We start from the raw sequence: 24508 nt of genomic DNA on the forward strand, positions 1-24508 counted from the left end.
CCTCGTACCTACCAAACGTTACGGAAGTTCTCTTTCCTGTCTTCCAGGACTAACACTACTTGAAGAATGGATATTACGAAGAAATGCTTTTCCACAGGCGGAGTGTACGATGACTTGTAACTTCATGGCAGACTGAGACTGTGTGCCACACAAGGACTTGAAAACATCAATCAGCCGATTCTAATGATGAAGCATTAAACTTTCAGTTAAATGACGATGATACTTTCAGCGAAAAAATAACATTCTTCCTCACGATTGCGTCACATTTTGAACACAGTGTATCTCATGAGAATTTCGAGGCGCAGTTATTTTTTGGAGACCTTGACTCCTGAAATGAAGGGACGTTGGCGGGAGAAGAGACCGATGTCATAAGGTACGGGTGTCTCGGGCATCGCCGCGCAGGTTCGGCCGTCGCCGACTCTAGTCGAGCGCGCGCCGGAGCCGAGTGAGTAGCGTTCATCTCGCTTCGTGATTAACACGCATCGCCGCACCGAGCTGGAGGTAGCGCGCCCGTATCGTGGCATCTCGAATGGGCACCGCTCCTGCACACGACCTGGACTCTGCCGTACCGGAAAAACAGCAGTGACCCCGTGGTTTATTACGCAGGTAAGACGACGTCAGCACAGGAAATTTTCCACTCGTTTGGAGCTGATTTTACGTCCGGGTACGTTTATGTGGAATCTGCGATAAACGACGATAGCGAAGATAGTAGCGTAGCGGCGGATAGTGTAAACGGCATTCCCACTGCAGTACCTATATTGTAGCGTGGTTCCGAGTCACGCTTAGTGACAGCGATGAGGACGTCGGTAATCGATTTTCGAATAAGAGCAGCGATAATCGCTGGAGGAGCAGCTTCTTTTCACTAGTACCGAAGATGGATGTTAGGAGTTTTATTGATGAAATACTTGACAGGCCTGCATTGCCGGACCGGAAAGACAAAAAAAGTCATAAGCAGGTTCGTTCTGGACAAATTTTGGAATGAAGTTGCAGTTAAATTGAACATCATGTGTGTAAAAAGCGTATTCCTGCAATAGTAATTATACTGGCAAAACACTGGATACCAAAAAAGATAGCTTTTGTAGAGATCACGAATATTTGTGGTCCTTGAATTTGGTCTTCAGGTGGAAGCTTTGTTAGGTGCACATTTACTGGTTGTGAAGTTGATTCCACTGTAAGATAATGCCGAGTAACGTACCTTCGTCAATTATTAAAGTATGCTGCTCGGTAATCCACTTAACAATACCGTCGGCCACATCTATTTCGTACTGGCATGGCTATTATTCTCCATTTAAAACACATTATACGAGAGGAGAATTCAACAGTTCGTGATCGTGCTAATCTAACGTGGAAACAGTCGTTGTCAGCTTCCCTTGGTGACATTAATATTTAAATATATAAAGACACTGTAACACAGTAGAGTAGAGCATCATGTTTGTAATTTTTGAGCATAGAGTCAGAATGAGCTGTGGAAGTAATTCGAATATGTTTTGCGTCTATACTCACTAAGCAATTAAAAAATTCAAATATTTTAGTAATCATCAACTACTGAAATCATCGATTATTGTAGTTTTCATTTTTGACGACTTGACAATCTTCTCATAGACGATTTGACAATTTTCTCATATATGTTTAGTTACCATTCTTGCGATTTTCACGACATTTGCAACGTTAAGGAAGGGCTAGACTGATGGAAGACTGGGCAATAGACAGGAATATGACAAAAAAATTCGAAATTCAATAAAGAAAATGCTCTATTTTCTCAGTTTATTGTGTATTAATGGTTATTCAGTGCTTGTTTCAAGAGTAGTGTATCGTTAATCTCTCGTAGTTACTTTCTTAGCCATTGCAGTGTGAAATTTACGTAAAAGCTTACGTGAAACATTTAGATTTACAGAGGCTTCCATTCAAAAGCCAAAACCGACTCGGTGCTTAATTCTTCCCTCCACGCTGTTCTTTCATGTGAACACTCTTAAAGCTTTTTAAATAAAATAAACGTTATTAACATTCTACATCTTTATTCTTTACGTCTACATATTTATTTTTCAACATAGTCTCCATGACGACAAACACTTTTCTCCAAACGAAAACTAGTTTGTTGATACCGTCACTGTAGAATGTTTGACTTTGTTCATGCAGTCACAACCTCACCTCTGCTTGTACCGCTTTATCACTATCAAAGGGGATGCCTCGAAGGCGTTCTTCAAGTTTTGTGAAGGGACAACAGTCGTATGGGGCCAAATTGTGACATTCTGGACGCTGATTGATGGCAACGATCTTTTGCAGATATCATAGAGCTCGTGTGTGATCTGGCGTTGTCATGGCTGAAAGAGAGAGTGCTCCATGTGTGGAAGAATTCTTCTAGGCTTAGAAACTCGGTAACGACACGCCGTTTCTCACGCACCGACGTAGTTACGTTAAGTTCGTGCTACACGAACGACTTTCTGGTCAAAATCGACTACGCGAATTGCATGCGGTTACCGTTCCTGCTCGTAAATCAGTAACTTACCATGACGCGAGCATGTCTGCAACGTCAGTGGTCAATGGACTGCGCCCGCGTGTGGAGTTCTAATTTCGGTGTATGCTGCGTACTGCCCATGCGCGGAAACAAGGGACTATGACGACGTCTGCTAACAACTCAAGTTAATATACTCTAGCCTAACTCCCTCATATTACAGAAATGGATTGTGTGCTTTCGTGTCTTCTAAGCATTTATTCTGTTGTTTGCTTTGTTTTTCGTAGCACATTAGTACATTGAAAAGCTACGCAAGGTCCTTATATTTTATTCCACTAGTATTCTACAGGAGAGGCGAAATATCTGAAACAAAAATGGTTTATGTTTTACAGAGAAAGCCTACACAAGCATAAAAGAAATTATATAAACAGTGAAAAAGTCGGGATTATTTGACGCCGGCCGGGTGGCCGAGCGGTTCTAGGCGCTACAGTTTGGAACCGCGCGACCGCTACGGTCGCAGGTTCGAATCCTGCCTCGGGCATGGATGTGTGTGATGTCCTTAGGTTAGTTAGGTTTAAGTAGTTCTAAGTTCTAGGGGACTGATGACCTCAGAAGTTAAGTCCCATAGTGCTCAGAGCCATTTGAACCATTTTTTTGATTATTTGACAATAAAAGTAACTGTCGGTGTTATTTGGGATTTAACAAGAACACAAGACACAAAGGATCATCTAGATATTGTCGTGTTTGCAAGTACATCTTTTCGAGAGCAGATAAATGTGTATGTACTGAAATTTTTGGATGACACTTTTCCTGTTATTTCAATTCATAGGAATGTAAAGAATTTACCACACGACCTTTGGCAAGAACTTACACTATTTAAACCTGCTTTGGTCATCAATCAACCCTATTATAATTGCTTGCTCCTAAATTTTGTTACTATATTGCTTTTTTTTTCGTAAAAAGGATAGTCCCTCATAGCCTACTTTCACCGTTCAGATGGCAAAATGGTTCAAATGGCTCTGAGCACTATGGGACTCAACTTCTGAGGTCATCAGTCCCCTAGAACTTAGAACTACTTAAACGTAACTAACCTAAGGACATCACACACATCCATGCCCGAGGCAGGATTCGAACCTGCGACCGTAGCGGTCTCGCGGTTCCAGACTGTAGCGCCTAGAACCGCACGGCCATTCCGGCCGGCAAAATGTACAGCAGACAGCTCTCATAATACATAACTTTGTTGCTGACGTGTAAACGAAAATGACCACTCGGAACAGACGAGTCACAGTACGGGAACAAAACGCTAGCGCCGCTGAAGTAGACTCATTTGTCTCGAGTAGTTAGTTGAGACAAAGGAAATCGATCGCTTAGAAGGGGCCTTAATCACCGCCATGTTAAACGCTATAATTCAGAGTCCTCTAACGGGAGAGGGTTGTAACTTGCGTCAACGAAGCGTAAAAGTGACCGAGTGATATGGATGACATGTAACACCTCAAGCGATTTTGAGAACAGAAAAAAAAATTCGGGGCCATTATTTTCTGCGCACTCTCGTAAAACTCCGTCAAGGACGCCTCATGGAAACTGAGAGACACGCTTCGCCATAGACACTGCTCTCCTCGACCCGTTATAGTTCATCGCAGCTCCACCACAACTAAGTCTTAACTCATTAATCAGGGGCTGTTCTTGACTGACGACGCTTTTGTGTGTCGTAGTGCTTGTGAATGTACACTAGTAATGTTTCCGCTCCAAATCGCCTAATGGGAAACTTATCCAGGAAAAGAAGCTGATCTGAAGACTCGCTGCCTTATCACACCTACCGTGCGTTTGGAGCAGTGCTAACTGTTTCCACAAACTGTTGTCGACTGAAGATAGCCGCAAAATTCTTGTACTGAGATTACTCTGGGGTGTTACAAGGAAAATGCTAGTGACTTTAGAACTGCAGTTAATTTTCTCACTTTCGTTCCAAATTATTTTCAGTGCTTATATCGCGTACCGCAGTACAGTTAATGTGGCATTTCAGCAGTTGAGCGAGTAACTACAGTCAGTAATAGCCGCGCGGGGTAGCCGCGCTGTCTCAGGTGCCTTGCAACGGTTCGCGCGGCTCCCCCCGAGTCCTTCCACGTGCTTGGGTGTGGGTATGTGTTGTCCTTAGGGTAAGTTAGTTTAAGTTAGACTGAGTAGTGTGTAAGCCTAGGAACCGATGACCTCAGCAGTTGATCCCATAGGAACTTACCACCACCACAGTTAGTTGGTTCAAATGGCTCTGAGCACTATGGGACTTAACTGCTGTGGTCATCAGTCCCCTAGAACATAGAACTACTTAAACCTAACTAACCTAAGGACATCACACACATCCATGCCCGATGCAGGATTCGAACCTGCGACCGTAGCAGTCGCGCGGTTGCCGACTGAAGCGCCTAGAACCACTCGCCCACTCCGGCCGGCAGTTAGTAATAATGCTGGCATCTCAAAGTTACAGACAGAAGTCTTTTATACCTTTCAGTTTAGCGCTATCGTTTTTTACTGTCGGATGCATCACAAAGGTCAGCTGCAGCAAGCTTCCCAACAGCTCAATTATTTGGCGTAGTTTGAAGCACCACCTATAGTTAATAGTTTCAGCTGGCCTTTGTAAGGTTGCATTTTTGGTTTTGAAGTAGCGATCAAACATGAATAGTTCCAAGCCCAGGCTTCTGAACAGTATACGAAAAAGTTCATTTGTATTATTTACAATTAAAATATTGTCTGATTAGGGTAAATCGTAAAATGCCATCAGCGTTAAATTGCTTTGAAATTTTTTGCACGTGAATTACCGAATAATAACACAAAACGTGGAAAGAGCCACTTACTTTGCGCAAGCTTAATTATGACTCATAATTGAAGCACTTACTCGAAATAAATCTATCTGGAACTTTAAATTTAATCAATATACACGAGCAATTATAGGAAGTAAATCGACTGCATTCCTCTGCTGCACATGTTTGTTAGTTGTTTATTCATCCAGAGATCATTTGTAAAATATCAGACATCTCATCTTAAATGACAAATGAAACATTTTTTTTTTTTTTAAATTCAGTAATTCATATGTACGGTAACATTATCTCCTGTAGGACTACGTTAACGTGTTGGGTCGTTAATTTTTATGTCTTGTATATAGTGTCTTTTCGTACATATTTTCAAATAATTTATCACTGTTTATTGCCCATACTAAACACACACACACACACACACACACACACACACATGCACATACACATACACTCTTTCTGTTTGCCTGACGACGTTGACGATACTTCCGTTATTCTACTAAATTCTTCGCGTTTACTCCTTGGTGCGTCTGAAAGAAACTAGGTCAACATGTCACCACAATGTGTGAGACGTGTAGCTCAGGAAAATGGAAAGAGATTAGAATTATTCATGGCTCTGAGCACTATGGGACTTAACATCTGAGGACATCAGTCCCCTAGAACTTAGAACTACTTAAACCTAACTACCCTAAGGACATCACACACACCCATGCCCGAGGCAGGATTCGAACCTGCGACCGTTGTGGTCGCGCGGTTCCAGACTGTAGCGCCTAGAACCGCTCGGCCACTCCGGCCGGCAATTATTCATTAATGATGCTGGGCAGAGGATTTTACAGTGAGTTTCATTAAACTACGACAGCTTACTGTAGAATGGCAGTTGTTTATTATTAAATAATGTTTATTTCCTGCCGTTCCCTACACCCCTTTATCTAAATAACCGTTGACTTTCTTTAAAAATTATTTAAAAGCTGTGCTTCAAAAGATTTTTTAAATATTTTGATTTTAGTTGTCTTTTTAATCCCCTTTGGCTATTTGTTATACAGTTTTGTTCCTTTGTTGAATGCTACCTTACGCAGAATCGACGTTTCTGGCAATTTTCTTCCACTTTTCCTTGTCCTACGTGCAGTCATCTTTTAGTCAGTTTTCCCTTTGATTTCCTCGAATGCGATGCGCCCACCGCTTTCTAGGCATTTCTCTTTCACTGGAGCCTTTTATTGCCACCTCCATCACTCTTGTTTCAACACGAGTTTGGTCTCTTTTCATTATATCCCCACACCATTGAAATCTTCTGTACTGCAATTTCTTGGATACTTCAGCCACTTTTACAGTTCCTCGGATGTTCTCAGTTGCAATCCGGAACATTTAAGTGAATCTTCACATCCACCTCAACATCTTCTTCTTAGCTACATCTAGCCTATGCACTGGTTCTTAGTTATTGTCCATGTTTCATCTCCATACAGTAATGTTGACCTTACCACTGCCTTATATACGTTCCCCTTGACTTTTGACATTTATTTTTTTTTGTCACAGATGTTTCCCGACATTTTTTTCCAATTGCTTCATCCATCTTGCACTCTGTGATCTATCTCAGAATCCAGATGTTTGCTACTGGCCAATGACCCGATATCTTGACGCTATCTATCCTCCTCAGGCACTCCCCATTTATTAAGACTGATTAACCTTCCTTGTTTCTCACGCATAAATGCACCGTTTTCCTTCTGCTGATTTTAAGCCCTCTGTCCTCCAGCGCTTGCCTCCAGTCTTCCGGTTTGCAGTCCAAACCATCTTTGCTGGTGCTGCACAAAGCAATATCGCCTGCAAATGTGGCTGCTGTTCGAAGACCATGAATGACACTGTTTGTGAGATAATTGCTGATGTTCTTCTTTATGTGCATAACAGATTTGTAGATGTTCAAACAGCTGTGTAAACAGATGCTTACAGGAAGCTCGGTTCCTACTTTTGCTATTATCCTAATGGTCCCTTTCTGTAGTTTCAAGACCGTGTCCTATTTTGTGTGTGGGACACCCGGAAAATGATTCCATAGGTAAAGGTGGAATGTATAAGCAATAGCATACAATTATATACTGATCAACCAGAACATTATGACCACCTACCAAATAGCCGATATGTCTACCTTTGGTACGGATAACAGCGGTGACGCGTCGTGGCATGGAAGTAATGAGGCCCTGGTAGGTCGATGGAGGGAACTGGCACAACATTTGCACACAGAAGTCACCTAATTTCCGCAAATCCCGATGAGAGGGCGATGAGTTATGACACCACGTTCAGTCACATCCCAGATGTATTCTATAGAGTTCAGATCTGGCGAGTTCGGGGGGGGGGGGGGGGGCAGCACATGAATTGGAACACTCCTGGCCTTGTGACAGGTCACATTGTCTTATCGAAAAATCCCACTGCCGTCGTAAGAGATTATAGCCATGCAACCAGTGTACGACACTCCTTGGCTGTCAAGGTTCCTTACATGAGCTCCATTCGACCCATGGATGCTCACATGAATGTTTCCCAGGGCATAATGGAGACGTATCAAGGAGCTATTCTCCTGGAGGACGACGGATTCACGCCCTCCCATCGGCATGATGAAGAGGTATCGGGTTCATCAGACCATTAACCCTTCGACCGTGTTCAACGAACTGGGCTCGGGAGCCATTGCTGCCTTGTCGTTACGCTCGGGTGCGTTCGTCCAGCCGTGCTCTCTTGTCGGGTGTGCTCGTCGAATTGAGTTCGGCTGCCTTTTGGCGCTGTGGTACGTGCTCGACGAACGGCGCTCGGGCGTGCAGTCGGCCGCCTGCGAAATTCATTTTGACATCTTTATAAGCCGCTAGAGTCGCTCTACACAGTGTAAAGTTCTTTCAACGGAGGTCGCTGGTGGTCATTTCTGTGAAACTATATATTTTGTGAGGCAGTAGGATTTTCCAAGTGCAAATATGTCGAAGCACGCATCTTCTTCGTCTTTGTGTGATGAAGACATTGAACTACTATTAAACCAAAGCGATAATGAGTGGTCTAGTGTCAGTTTTTCGAGCGGTGGAGGAGACAGTGATGACAATTCCAGTGATAGTGATACAGAACGTCAAGTGTGGAAAAAGACGTCGCAGAAGAAGTGCTGACTGCTGATCTTGACTGCTGACCCCAAGATCTTGGTCAGTGAAATGCAGTGCTGATAGGAGTAAGTTTCCGTTCACAGGCACTCCAGGAGTAAAAATTAGTTTCGACGATCCTCCAGATCCATTAAATATTTTTACCTTCTTTATTTTGATGACAGCTTGTTAACAATTATATCAAGTGGAACAAACAAATATGCTGAACAACTTAAAAGTTCATATACAGACAAATTGAAACAACGATCTCGTGTGCACAAGTGGCTACCTACAAATAATGGAGAGCTCTGTTCGTTGTTTGCATTGCTATTTCTCCAAGGGATTGTGCAAAAAGCCGAATTCGAAATGTAGTATTCGTGAAAAGAAGTTGTTGAAACTCCGATTTTCCAAAAGATTATGCTTGAAAGTAGATTTAGTCTTCTCTTGAAGTTCCTTCATTTCAATGACAATACTGTGTATTCGCAAGACTGTGGAATTCCTTCCAAACTGTTCAAACTGAAACCTGACCATTAAAAAAAATTTCAGAGGATTGTACTCCGGGACAAGAATTGTCAATTGATGAATCCCTCCTACTGTGGAAAGACCGGCTTTCTATGAGGCAGTATATTCCATTGAAACGTGCTCGTTTTGGAGTTAAGTCATATTGTCTGTGCCAAGCAAAAAGTGGCTATTTGTGTCGCTTTACCATTTACAGAGGGAAAGGCACAGTGTTTGAACCACAATGTACTGAATATTCTTTAGCGTCGAGAGTTGTTTTGTCGTTACTCGAAGGGTATTTTGACAAGGAATATACTGTTTTTATTGATCGATTCTATTCAAGTCACCAGCTATTAGATTTTCTTGTACCTAAAAGCACTGACTGTATTGGAACAGTTATGAGGAACAGAAAAGAAATGCCAGCAGCTTTGAGGGAACAAAGACTCGAGAAGGGTCAACTTAACACCTTTTATAGAGGAAAGTTGGTGGCGTTGCGATGGCGAGATAAAAAAGATGTGTACTCTTTACCCAGTATCTGTAGTAACGAACTGAAACAAACTGAGAAGAGGAGAACAGTAAAAACGATGCCTGAAGTTATACTGAAATACAATGAAAGAATGAGTGGCGTTGATTTGGCTGACCAGTACATGTCAAATTATACTACCACAAGAAACCTCCTGTGAAAATATTATATGAAGCACTTTCGCTATTTCACGCACGTAACAGCTCTCAATTCCTACCTTATATATAAGAAACTTGGTGGAAAATTGGGACGACTCGATTTTCAAATTCGCCTAATCGAAAGCTTACTGGAAAAATACAGTGCACATGTTTTTTCGTCCTCTCAGCACAGTAAGGCTGGACGCACTTGCCGAGTGTCTGCCCCAACACGTTTGGTAGGCCGGCACTTTCCCAAACACATTCCAGCTACTGAAAACAAGAACGCGTCGATACGAAAATGCCGAGTGTGTTGCAGCAAACTGGATAACAACGGGAAAAAAATAAAGAAGAGAAACGTGTGTGTATTGTGAAGAGTGCGATGTTGGATTGTATGCAATACCATGCTACACCATACCAAGAGTAATTTCTAATAAATATTCTTCAAGAATCCGCATTTCCTTTAGCTCTAACACTAAAACCCTTCCTTAGAATATAAAAATGAATAATAAATAATTTTTATTTCAGCAACAGCGTTACTAATGTGAAAACATTCGAATTGTTAGCTATTCAGTTGTTAGATAATCACTTGCCCTCATAACTAACGCACATAAGCGTGTCAAATATGCGCCGCTACAATAGGAGCTAGAGGCGCAGAAAGAATTACACGCGCGGGAACAGTTCTAGGCGCCAAAACTCCCCGCCTGAGTAGCGCTGCAGCGGTCGACAATAGTCCGCCAATGGGCGCTTTTCGCTCTGCCACTGCGCCAACGTCCAGTGCCGATGGTCACGTGCTCATTTCAGTTGTAGTTGCCAACGTCGCGATATTAACATGAAGACGAATGCCTCGCCAATATGCTATCGATATAGTTGCACTATCGGTCGGAGTATGGCATTCACGTATCGTACAGCCTGGTATTAACATTAGCACATGCATGGGCGGTCAGCTGCGGAAGCCTACCGTTAGGAGTGTTCGGTGCCCTGTGTGTTCAGACACAGTTGTCCTCTGCCCAGCATTAAAGTCTAGTTTTATTTCTGCCACAGTTCTCCGCCTATCACGTTTTACCAGTCTGCCCAGACTACGACATCCGACATCTGTAATGAGGTTTGGCCGCCCAAACCCACAAAGTCTAGACGTGATTCCACGTTGCTTTCGCCATATGTTGAAGACACTCGCCACAGCACACCTCGAACACCCGAGGAGTCGTGCAGTTTGCGAAATGCTCAACCCGAGCCTTCCGGGCATTAGAATCTGCCTTCGGTCGAAATCAGATCGCGCGTCTTCCCCATTCTACACTCGACACCACGCTAACTGATACTGCATGTATCGTGCGTGTGTCTGAGGAGCAGTCATTCGTCGCCAGGTGGCGCTGCTATCGTCTGGACGGATTTATATCGATAGTATGTCGGTGGTCCTAATATACAGGCTGATCAGTGTAAGGCACTCTCTTACAGAGAAATGTCCGGACTTTAAAAGGCACATTTTCTTTGCTAATGTATTTGTGTGTTTATTCTCCTTCAGGTGACAGTCAATATTAAGTCACAAAAATTTTATGTTTGCTGCATAATCCAAGAAATTTTCTTTTATATTCAGTTTACAGAATTATTTGTCCTCTTTAACAAGCAACTCTTGCTGACTGTTTAGTACACGTTCTGCGGAAGTTATTGCGTGATGACCAATTACTAACTTCCATTAGGGGTTTGGGTGTTTTACCTGTGTTTACAATGTTGCTGCCATCACCAAACAACTTTTTCTCAACATCTAACAACGTCAGCACAGTTAATGACATTACACACATCAGAAAAAGTTTTGCATCACCCCGGTCCCGAGAATTCCGGAACCTGTACAGAAAATTGGAATAGAGGTCAACATAAACATCATTTCCACCCTTTTTATTGTTCATGAAAACCACACATTGTACCACCATACAGCGAGACCTTCAGAGGTGGTGGTCCAGACTGCTGTACACACCAGTACCTGTAGTACTCAGTAGCACGTCCTCTTGCATTGATGCATGCCTATATTCGTCGTGGCATACTATCCACAAGTTCATCAAAGCACTGTTGGTCCAGATTGTCCCACTCCTCAACGGCGATTCGGCGTAGATCCCTGAGAGTGGTTCAAATGGCTCTGAGCACTATGGGACTTAACTGCTGTGGTCATCAGTCCCCTAGAACTTAGAACTACTTAAACCTAACTAACCTAAGGACACCACACACCTCCATGCCCGAGGCAGGATTCGGAACTGCTACCGTAGCGTCCACGAGAGTGGTTGGTGGGTCACGTCGTCTATAAACAGCCCTTTTGAATCTATCCCAGGCATGTTCGATTTCATGTCTGCAGAACATGCTGGTCACTCTAGTCGAGTGATGTCGTTATCCTGAAAGAAGTCATTCACAAGATGTGCACGATGGGGGCGCGAATTGTCGTCCATGAAGACGAATGCCTCGCCAATATGCTGTCGATATAGTTGCACTATCGGTCGGAGGATGGCATTCACGTATCGTACAGCCGTTACGGCGCCTTCCATGACCACCAGTGGCGTACGTCGACCCCACACAATGCCACCCCCAAACAGCAGAGAACATCCACCTTGCTGCATTCGCTGCACAGTGTGTCTAAGGCGTTCAGCCTGACCGGGTTGCCTCCAAACAAGCCTCCGACAATTGTCTAGTTGAAGACATATTCGACACTCATCGGTGAAGAGAATGTGATGCCAATCCTGATCGGTCCATTCGGCATGTTGCTGGGCCCATCTGTACAGCTCTGCATGGTGTCGTGGTTGCAAAGATGGACCTCGCCACGGACGTCGAGAGTGAAGTTGCGCATCATGCAGTTTGCTGTGCACACTTTGAATCGTAACACGTCGTCCTGTGGCTGCTCGAAAAGCATTATTCAACATGGTGGCGTTGGTGTCAGGGTTCCTCCGAGCCATAATCTGCAAGTAGCGGTCATCCACTGCAGTAGTAGCCCTTGGGTGGCCTGAGCGAGGCATGTCATCGACAATTCCTGTCTCTCCGTATCTCCTCTATGTCCGAACAACATCGCTTTGGTTCACTCCGAGACGCCTGGACACTTCCCTTGTTGAGAGCCCTTCCTGGCACAAAGTGACAATGGGGACGCGATCGAACTGTTGTATCGACCATCTAGGCGTGGTTGAACTACAGACAACACGAGGCGTGCACCTCCTTCCTGGTGGAATGACTGGAACTCAGCGGCTGTCGGACCCCCTCTGTCTAATAGGCGCTGCTCATGCATCGTTGTTTACATCTTTGGGCGGGTTTAGTGACATCTCTGAACAGTCAAAGGGACTGTGTCTATGATACAATATACACAGTCAACGTCTGTCTTCAGGAGTTCTGGGAACCGGGCTGATGCAAAACTTTTTTTGATGCGTGTATATTAAGAACAATAGTTGTCCTAAGGTGCAGGTGTGAGCGATTCCTACGGTAATATGCTTGGGGTCTGATAAGTGTTTCACTGAAAGTTTCCTTTTTTGAAGTCTGTGCTACTTCTACCCACAGCACACTGTTCTACAGGTATGTTCTAAACCAGTCATTGGTAGTTCGTCTTATTCCAAACGATTCCAGATTTTTAATAGAATTGTATGCTCAACACTATCAAAGGTATTCGAGAGATATAAAAATATACCTGCGACACATTCATTCTTGTCCACTGCATAAATACCACTGCTTTAAACTCTACTACGGCTGATTTTGTACTTCTACGACTCTGAAAACCGAACTGTGCTTCTTTGAGGAGATTGTATTTATTCAAGAAGTTAGTCACTCTGTATTTCAGAAGATATTTTTTTAAGTACACCATCGGTGAAATGGGCCTGTAGGTTTTGTACATGTTCTGCATCACCATTCCTTACTAGAGGTACAACTCTTGCGTATTTCAGATGCTCCGAAAACTTATCTGAACTGATAGACTTACTTTTTATGCTAGTTAATGTAGCTTGAATACTAATTAACCATTATTTAAGAACACATACCAACACTTCATATATGCCTGTGTACTTTTTATTTTTTAATATTTGTATTTTTTTCCTGACTTCATACTGTGTGATGTGTAACATCAACCAAATTCAGAAAACAGTGTTTGAAGGATAATTATGAATTTCTACTCACTACAAAACAGTTTTCGCTGAACAACAATTTTTCTGGCAAATTGTATTAAACAATATTTATTCTTCATAAATACTTGAAACGGTCCTAAGTTTTCACGTCGCCAATAACATAACTACCTTGAAAACTGTTAGTTGAGCTTAACATTTACTCAAAAAATAATTTTCTCACAGTGACCACACAAAATTTACATCGTATTCCGTTATCTCCTTGCATTCTCTACAATACCAAATGGAAAACGGCTTACGGAACTGTTGAAACGACTGGTCTTTTGGAATGGTGGGTTCTGCATTTAATAGAGGCCTTTCTCATGAAAGGTCACGGCCCGTGTAACTGGTGATGATCGCTCGCGTTCGATATGTCCGCCGCGTTCGACTCTTTGATCATATTTCACTATCTTATGCATAGCTATCATGGCTATAGGCACAGAGATTTCGAGACACTCTCTCCCCTCTGCTGTCTTATCAGCATTCAGTGTCATGTCTCTCACCGACCTTAACGGTATTGTCTGAACAACGGAGAAGACACATTATTTTCCACCAGAGTAAAACTTTTCGTCTGTCCCACTCCGCTTCCTCGAAGTCATTTTCAGTAACAGGAAACCCGACTCTGGAATAACCTCCCTCCTTACATCAGAGAACCGAATAACACATCCACTTTAAAAACATAGTTAACGGCATAGCTACTGAAGCAACAAGAATTTCTACTTTCGTTCCTGTACCCGTTGCGCCATTATATCCTTCCTTCCTTCCTCCGACATCTTCCTCGTTTCTCAACGCCCTTAGCTGGTGCAGGCTACCTAAATTTCTCTCCCTCAGAAGTCTTTATTTCAGAAAATATGACTTTTGTGCACCCACAAATACATTTTGTTTATGCCACTATCATCATTATCGTTATTTTTATAATTATTATTATTAGCGGCAGCATCAGCAGTAGTAGTGGTAGACTGCTAGTATTAACCTTATTAGTTATCAGTCAGTACTATTATTTCACATGGTGCCTACGTACATTCAGATGAGTTTTTATTGTACTATAACCATTTTATTATTCTATCTATCTATCTATGTATCTATATCCGAATCCCGCTCCAGCTACTGCCGGGTCTAGGTGCTGATGAGTCCTCTCCATTTGGCTCGGTCCTCCCACCACTTTTCTTCCTCCACTTGCTGCCAGGTCACACCTCTCCTTTCTACAGATATTCTCACTCCCATTTTCCACCGTGTTCTTGGGCGCCCTCTAGGTCTTTTCCCATCCATCTTTAGTTCTTCCATAATTTTGGGGAGTCTCTGCCCATGCATCCTTTTAACATGCCCATACTACCTTAATCTCTTTTTTTCAATTTCTTCTCTCATACTTTCTTGTTTAAGGTCCTTTCTAATCTCTACATTTCTTACTCTGTCCTTTCTTGTTTTTCCCTTAACTGCTCTGAGAAATTTCATTTCTCCTGCTTGCAGTCTGCTCCAGTCCCTTTCTGTCATTGTCCATGTTTCTCCCCCATAGGTGACAATAGGGATGTAATAATTCTTATACGTAAGGAGTTTTGCTCTTTCTGAAACTTCATTATTCCAAATCAGGTGTTAAAAGTGTCTCCCTTCTGTAACCTCCTATTAATTTCGTTAGTTATTCTTCCAGCCCTAGATATTTCACTCCCTAAATAAGTGAAACTTTCTACCACTTTGAGGGGTTCTCTATTCAAGGTAATATTTCCGTTGGTCCCTTTGTCTCTCCCAAATACCATCACTTCACTCTTATCTTTATTTATTTTTAATCCATACCTTTTCATTATTTCCTTCCACGAATAAAGTTGTAACCGTACATCTACCTCTTTATCGCCCCGCATTACCATATCATCTGCAAAAAATCATCTTTCTGTCTTTTTGTTTTACTATACCTTTAACTGCCCTATTCATTCTCTCCATCACAACATTAAAAAGTGCAGGAGATAGAATACTTCCTTGCTCAAGTCATTGTCTTATTTCGAAGTATTCAGAGTTCCCCAATGGTGCTCTAATTCTACAATTGTGTCCTCTGTACATTGTCTTTATAACATTAATGTATCGTTCGCAGCTCGTGGTTGTGCGGTAGCGTTCTCGCTTCCCACGCCCGGGTTCCCGGGTTCGATTCCCGGCGGGGTCAGGGATTTTCTCTGCCTCGTGATGACTGGGTGTTGTGTGCTGTCCTTAGGTTAGTTAGGTTTAAGTAGTTCTAAGTTCTAGGGGACTGATGACCATAGATGTTAAGTCCCATAGTGCTCAGAGCCATTTGAACCATTAATGTATCCATCTTCTATATCTATCTTCTTCATTTCTTCCCAGATTCTTTCCCTGTCAACTAGTTATTATTATTGATCATATTAAAGTTGCTGTTGCTTCTTAGGTAACTATGATGTAAAAATATATGTGAAACACTTGTCGGATGTAAGAGAGAGCCTAAAGCCCACAACCTAGTCAGGTTAAACAAATATAAAACAAATTATAATCTGTCTGCATTTGCTGCGATGGTTTGCACTGTAGAGCGCGCTCTTTTATTACTCCGGCAATAATTATACCTGGTCCGTCGCTGTGGGACTGATCCCGGGTCGAATGATGGACTTTAACACTCTCCACAACTGCACTCCTGGAAATTGAAATAAGAACACCGTGAATTCATTGTCCCAGGAAGGGGAAACTTTATTGACACATTCCTGGGGTCAGATACATCACATGATCACACTGACAGAACCACAGGCACATAGACACAGGCAACAGAGCATGCACAGTGTCGGCACTAGTACAGTGTATATCCACCTTTCGCAGCAATGCTGGCTGCTATTCTCCCATGGAGACGATCGTAGAGATGCTGGATGTAGTCCTGTGGAACGGCTTGCCATGCCATTTCCACCTGGCGCCTCAGTTGGACCAGCGTTCGTGCTGGACGTGCAGACCGCGTGAGACGACGCTTCATCCCGTCCCTAACATGCTCATTGGGGGACAGATCCGGAGATCTTGCTGGCCAGGGTAGTTGACTTACACCTTCTAGAGCACGTTGGGTGGCACGGGATACATGCGGACGTGCATTGTCCTGTTGGAACAGCAAGTTCCCTTGCCGGTCTAGGAATGGTAGAACGATGGGTTCGATGACGGTTTGGATGTACCGTGCACTATTCAGTGTCCTCTCGACGATCACCAGTGGTGTACGGCCAGTGTAGGAGATCGCTCCCCACGCCATGATGCCGGGTGTTGGCCCTGTGTGCCTCGGTCGTATGCAGTCCTGATTGTGGCGCTCACCTGCACGGCGCCAAACACGCATACGACCATCATTGGCACCAAGGCAGAAGCGACTCTCATCGCTGAAGACGACACGTCTCCATTCGTCCCTCCATTCACGCCTGTCGCGACACCACTGGAGGCGGGCTGCACGATGTTGGGGCGCGAGCGGAAGACGGCCTAACGGTGTGCGGGACCGTAGCCCAGCTTCATGGAGACGGTTGCGAATGGTCCTCGCCGATACCCCAGGAGCAACAGTGTCCCTAATTTGCTGGGAAGTGGCGGTGCGGTCCCCTACGGCACTTCGTAGGATCCTACGGTCTTGGCGTGCATCCGTGCGTCGCTGCGGTCCGGTCCCAGGTCGACGGGCACGTGCACCTTCCGCCGACCACTGGCGACAACATCGATGTACTGTGGAGACCTCACGCCCCACGTGTTGAGCAATTCGGCGGTACGTCCACCCGGCCTCCCGCATGCCCACTATACGCCCTCGCTCAAAGTCCGTCAACTGCACATACGGTTCACGTCCACGCTGTCGCGGCATGCTACCAGTGATAAAGACTGCGATGGAGCTCCGTATGCCACGGCAAACTGGCTGACACTGACGGCGGCGGTGCACAAATGCTGCGCAGCTAGTGATCATTGCTTGTACAGCCCTCTCGCAGTGTCCGGAGCAAGTATGGTGGGTCTGACACACCGGTGTCAATGTGTTCTTTTTTCCATTTCCAGGAGTGTACTTTTGGTTGATCAGCTGCGTTAAATAACTATTTTACTTGATCGCCGGTGGTGTTGCAATGTGGCGATCTGTAAGTGGAGAGAATATTCACCTGACTGTCTCATATCTTAAGAAAGACCCCAGTGATATCAGTAGTGGGAGACCCCGGTAACATCAGCAGCGGATTCATCCATGTTAATTGTGACAGGGATGTATTTTTTTGAGCTGCGTAAAACGAGCTCATCCTCTATACCAGACGACAACATAGCTATGAAAAAAATTTCTTCTAGGCTAAGCCATGTTTCTGAGTAGCTTTACCAGTCTCATGAAATTACCTTTCTTGCCTTTATTTATCGTGGATTTCTTTTACTGTGCCTAACCATAAAGGTTGCCAGCAACGCAGTTGTGTCCTTGCCGAAGTTACAATGTCTCGATGATTATAACAAAAAGAATCTGTGACTAAAAAAATACTTTAAGATAACACATTTTCCCGACGGACAAAAAATATTAAATAATTTATCTTGGGCCCCATACAGATTCTTAACCCCACACAGTCATCAAATTTACATTTGCAAAATAACGATAAACGTGCGGCGTACGTAATTGATAGTAGAAGTATGAGCAATTCACATAAGTGACTGACAATTTTTTTGCGCTGCAGATGGTATGAGATGTTGTGTGAGTTTCTTCAACGACAACTACCTTCTACACTCGTTAATATTATCTACTGCATGTACTTCACGTTTATGGTTTATAATTGTGCAAGTATTGTCGTAACTATTAATAATTAACAACCATAAATTTTCAGGACTCTCTGTATTGGGTTAACAATCTGCGTGGGACTAAGAGAAAGTATTTTATACTTTTTGGTCCGTTTTAAAAACGTGTTATATTAAAAAGATTTTTATTTAAATAATTATTTTCTACTTTTTAATCTTGCGTATGCGAAAATTTTCAATTGATTTCAAGCATTCTGGCGAGATTACAACGAAGACATGTGTAAATTTCGGGTTTATTTCAGTTTCTCTTCGCTTGAGTCAAGAGAAACCGCTCCGCATATCACGCGAAAAGACCGTGAAGGTTAAAATTAGAGATATTGGAGGCTGACCAGCAATCGATCTTACCGCGATACATTCGTGACTGCAACAGGGAAAGGTGATAGCAGAAATGGTACACAAAGTACCATTCGCCACATACCAGACAAGAAAGCTAGCTAACATTGCATTGTCATTCAGTTCTGACCCACGCTGAAAGTCCCTAGCTTATCGAAAAGTTTTTCTGTCTGTTTGTATGTTCGGTAAGAATTTTGCCACTGATTTCAAACTAAGTACGCTTTGTCATACACCAAACAGAAAAGCGAGGTGATATTGCATTGTCATCCGCTTTGAGGTGCGTTGAAAGCTTAAAGTCTCTAGTTCATCGAAAAAAGAGTTTAAAATCAATTACAAAGTTTGTACCAAACAGAAAAACAGACAAAAACGCGACCTAATAAAAACGTGTTAAAATAAGATTCATCTGCTTGAAAGCTACTGATACCATATTACAAATATTATTAATGACATTCTTTGTACATTGGACATTGTTCGCTCCTCTGTCAGCTGTATCTGTTCATTTATTAAAATGGATGCGCGTAAAAAAGCTACGTTATCTCCGTTTGCAATCCTCGAAACCGATTGGAGAAAATTTCGAAAAAGATTGTGAACTCGTCGATGGACTGAACAATGAAGTCTTATTCATATTTAAAGACTTGCTCTGGTGCCTCCTTTGGAGCCATTAACTTCGGTCTAACCCTCGGATCGGCAGTGTTAATTATGGTAATTGCTATTTTTTACATTACAAAAACACTGCCTTCCTTTCACTGTGTCCATAAAAAAAGCATACTTGGTCAATTGTCCCCATGTCAGTCACGTTGTTCTGTCTGTGGTGGGCACTGCATCGAACTGCTAGACTTGGAGCAATCTTGCTATTCAGTCGTACATATTTTCCGGCCAAAAAGTATTCTTATTTATAACATCGAATATTCCAAAACACTCTTCTATTAAAGTAATAAGAAGATTCTGGAATTATTGTGAAACATGAACCGACATCCATTAAGATCAAAGGCCGCGTCTGTCTCTACACCGGCCGGGGTGGCCGAGCGGTTCTAGGCGCTACAGTCTGGAGCCGCGCGACCACTACGGTCGCAGGTTCGAATCCTGCCGCGGGCATGGATGCGTGTGATGTCCTTAGGTTAGTTAGATTTAAGTAGTTCTAAGTTCTAGGGGACTGATGACCTCAGATGTTAAGTCCCATAGTGGTCAGAGCTTTTTCTCTCTCTACGACGCTATGGATAACAAATACGCTTTAAGATTGTGTCTTTGGTCTTACGATATTCTGAAGTCTTTAACCACCAATATGAATTTCACAGAACGCAAGTTAAAATACTAAAAGCTCTAAATACGAAAAGCCTTCAACCCTCGGTTTATCGTTTCCGCCAATTTTATTATCAAAAACAGTACAAAAAGAGCGACGATTTTTCGAGACATGCGCAATGTACCGGTGCTTAGAAAAAGCATATTATAAAAGGTATAACATAAAAACCACCAAATATGGACTTCAACTTGAAAAGTCGTAATCCAATATGCCGTCTCCAAAGTTCTGCTTATGGTATAGAGTGCGTGGGAAGAATGATTGTCGGTAGGGGTAAGGTGTCCTATATATGATACAAAATCACAAAATGTGTTTTCATTTTTTAAAGAAAAAGAGTACCTGAAAGGAAAAAATGTGTATGAAAGACAATGTTAGCTGCTTTAAAATGGCACTGTGTTTAATTCTTTAGAGCTGCAAATCTAAACCAAAAATAAGTAAAACACTGTGTCAGTTTTTTGGACTGAAAATCTTAAATTTGATACGATTGGTTCAAAATATGATGCACATGAGATATTCCTAAGTACAATGAAGATAGGTCTTAAAAATGAGATAGAGCACACAAAAAATGATACTTATGTATAACTGGGAGTTTTCTTTCACAGACTTTTTAAGAATATTTATGGCATGAAATGAACGCCGGCGTCAACTACAAAAACTTCTTTATTTGTTTCTTCTATTTTCGACACTATTAAGTTAAGCTACAATGATTAGAAACTATTTACAATTATACTTGATATATTGACACTGATATAAAAATAACAAATGCACAAAAGAGAATCACTGTCTTATTTTTTTCATGAACATCAACAGGACCGTTAAACACAAAACAGATTCCTCGTATGTTTCCAAAACCAGCAGCAACATGAGAAACTGACAATTTCCCTATCACATCACTCTTATTAATCAGAGAAATGTCTTTTTCATTTAATTTAAAAACTGTTTTGTCCTTGTCTACAGACTCTGGAGCCATAACTTCAAGATCGTTTTCTAATACTTTTTGAATGGTGCGCACATACATATAGCTGTAAGAATTTCTCTTCCCTCCTTGAAATGTAACCAAAATATAATCTCCTTCAGCTACATGTGCTGGATTAGTCATTACAACAGCATATGGTGTGGATTCTTATAACAGATCGACATCATCAAGGCTGTCCTCATTCTTCAAAGAGTTGTCAGAATCTGAATCAGTCTCTTTAGGCCTACTCTTTTGTGTATTTTCAGTAGTTTTGGCTGTAGACATAACTTTCCTATTCTTCTGCTTTTGGCTTAGGCCTAATCCTTTGTTGTTTGGAGGCAAACTCATTGCTGTATTCTTCTGAAGTTATTACTTGTGACATTGGGTTGATGCGACTACGCTTGGTCACAGGTTTCTCAGTTTTTTTTTATTCTCTGAAGGAGTAAATTTTCAAAACTTGATGATGGTTCACTGCTGCAAACGGAGGTTACACTAATTTTTTCAGAACCACTAGCTTCAACTTCACCGCCATCAGAGCAAGACAACAGGATGTTCTCTTCCGTAATGCTGAGGTCTGGCTCACTGATATTTGTGGATTTGTTCATGTCAGTTTTGTTTTGTTTATTATATCTGTGTAACTTTTCAGGATCCAGTCGATGAACAGGGTACTGTGATCTGTCATAGGAGCAGATTCCTGTGTTCTTGAAGCCTGATATTATGTTTTTAGGTTTCAAAACATCTGGCCATACTTTACATACAAGATGCACAAGTTCTGATTTAGATGGTTTTATCCGATTGCTTTTTTGCCACTGAATCAACTTAGTATTCCAAGTGTCCTTAAAAGGCTTGAAGGTATGTGGGGGTAGCTTCACTATTGCAATTCTCTCATTCCTTGCTTTTTCAATTACTGTGGGATCTAAATGACTAAGGTGACCATTCAACAGTAGAAGTAAAGGTCTTTCTTTCACAGTGTCACAGAAATGACTGAAGTAGCTCGAAAAGATTGATGACGTCATGAAACCATTAACAGCAGTTGAATAAAATGCGCCAAATAAATCACGTGCTCCCTTCCAGGTGCACTCCCTCAAAAATGATAAGCGGTGGAAGAGCCCTGCCTGCAGCTGACACACAAACAAGCACTGTTGTATTGTCTTTTCCAGAACCCTGAATATCCCGGAAAAACTTCTGACCAATACCTCCAACAGCTCGTACCCTGGAAGGATCAGCTGAAAAGTTTGTCCCATCCAAATTCCATATATTGGCTGGTTTATCTTTGATGTCCAGCTCTTCCAATATTGCTTCTAATTTATCATAGAAATCATAAATAATAAAAGGATCACTTGTAGCTTTTCTACGATTCATTTCAAGAGCTTCCGGCTTCTTCAGTGTTAATGAATTTCGAGAACAGAAATGTCTGAAGCACTTTGATCCAGGTTTTCCATCTTTAAAACGAGTGGTCAAACCATTTTGTTCCACAATGTCTTGAACAACCAGCAACACTTCAGCTTTTGTCATTGGAAATCCCCATTTAGCAAGTGTCTTCTAGTGATTAGATAAAGTTGTTTCTTGATCTGCTGTCAAGTCTGTTTTCCTACCTTGCACATCTGAGAGAGTACCATGTACCCTTCTGTGTAGGAACATTTTATCCATTTTATATTTCAATGCTACTTGCCGGAGTGAAGCTCCATCTTTCATCTCTCTTATGGCTGAAGAAATATTTTCTTTACTATATGACCTTTCTTTTTTCTTATATGAAGGTGCCATACTGTCCCTGTCATGACCCAAAACATTCCAATTTCATATTATATAATATTGGCATAAAATAAATTTAAGAACAGTTGGGGCCTATTCTAGATGAAACCTATTCTTAGGCCTACCTGTAAAAGAGACCTGAGAGGAATAGCAATACACCACTAACTCAAAACTGTTGCACAGTCTATATCCTCTGCTGCTGCTTTTTCTGCACTAATGTCATCAATAGCGTGAAATAAAGCACAACAACTGCTGCATTGTTGCCCTAACAACAATAGCAAAAAATACAGCAATTGCAGCAAGTAACACAAATTTCAGTGAACAGAACGGCATGATTAAAAAAAACAAAGAGTGTATCACTTTTAGGAAACTGCTGTATCATATTTTGGAACTGGAGGATATTTAGGGATAATACTGACTGTTTATTAATTAACTCCATATAATAAATGTGAAGGTAATGAATATTCCAGCAGACAGAGCACATCTTTCTGTCTGTGTAATCCAAATTTGGTGGGTACATCATCAATATTTCCAAGATTGTAGCAAATGTTGTAGAACTGTGTGCACATTTATTTTCGATGTGAAGAATGGTGATTGACTAAATTATTTTTTACGTCACTGTTGAGTTTGACTGGCCATTCCCAAAGAACAGCAGTATAAATAATAGTAGGAACATTTGTGATAAGTACGGTTTTCTTATGAATAGACTGGGTGTATCATTTTTTGGAAAATTTTTGCTGTGTCAGTTTTAGGACACCTCCCCCCCGCCCCCCCCCCCACCCCCTAAGCCTCTGTATTGGCTCTAATTTCTCCAATTTTCTCCTCGTGGTCAATACGCGAGATGTATGTGGGGGGAGGTAGTATGTTGTCTGACTCTTTTTGAAAAGAGCTGTCTCCGTGATGCACAGCGTCTCTCTTGTAACGTCTGACAGTGGAGTTTGTTAGCGTCTCCGTAACGCTCTATCGCCAGCTAAACGATCCCGTGACGAAACGCGCCGCTCTTCGTTGAAACTCATCTATCTCCTCTATCAGTCCTACCTGATAGGGATCCCAGATAGATGAACAATACTCAAGAATCGGGCGAACAAGCACGTTATAAGCGACTTCTTTCGTGGATGAGCTACATTTCCTTAAGATTCTTCCGATGAATCTGAGTCTGGTGTCGGCTTTTCCCACTATCTGTTTTATATGGTCATTCCATTTAAGGTCGCTCTGGAGAATTATGCCTAGATATTTTAAGGCAGACGCTGTCTCCAGCTGTTTGTCATCAATAGTGTAGCTGTACAATAGTTGAAACTTCTTTATTTATTTCTGAAACTGCTGAGTGAAACTGACGTACTGTCACTTTGCTTGTCTATATCGTTTCAACGCTGATCTACAGAATTTTCCCTGACAAATACAGCTCAAGCTTATACTATTCATTAATGATCCACAATATAAAAGGATAACGCAACCTGACAATTAACACAAAAGAATGGCCCTGAATTATAAGAAATCCTAACAATAACTCATACATTTCATAAGTCACTTACCTCACAGAAATTCTTCATGACACGAACTACAGCAGGTACAGCAAGTATACAGCCAAATAAATAAAAAGATTCTAACTACTGTAGGCTCCTATTACTAAGAGGCATGTGGTTAGAAAAGGAAAAATTTTGTTGCAGATCAAACAATGTATTTAGCAGATTTAACCTTAATCATGTGACATCCAGTTCGCTAAATTATGTAATCTTCAATACTTCCATAACCCACATTTTACAGTCCAAGTCCAACCAAAATTAAATCTCCA

General features: G+C 42.1%; 1 protein-coding gene across 1 annotated transcript in view; it reads left to right on the forward strand.

Annotated features, from left to right (window-relative positions):
* The first annotated feature begins 475 nt into the window (after positions 1-475).
* The window catches only part of LOC124712341 (probable G-protein coupled receptor Mth-like 4), a 234789-nt gene continuing 210756 nt past the window's right edge, over positions 476-24508 (forward strand). Inside the window, exon 1 of the mRNA XM_047242636.1 lies at positions 476-606. The gene's annotated coding sequence lies outside the window, so the exon portion shown is untranslated. The remainder of the gene's footprint in view (positions 607-24508) is intronic.

Source organism: Schistocerca piceifrons, chromosome 8 (assembly GCF_021461385.2).
Source record: "Schistocerca piceifrons isolate TAMUIC-IGC-003096 chromosome 8, iqSchPice1.1, whole genome shotgun sequence".
NCBI lineage: Eukaryota > Metazoa > Arthropoda > Insecta > Orthoptera > Acrididae > Schistocerca > Schistocerca piceifrons.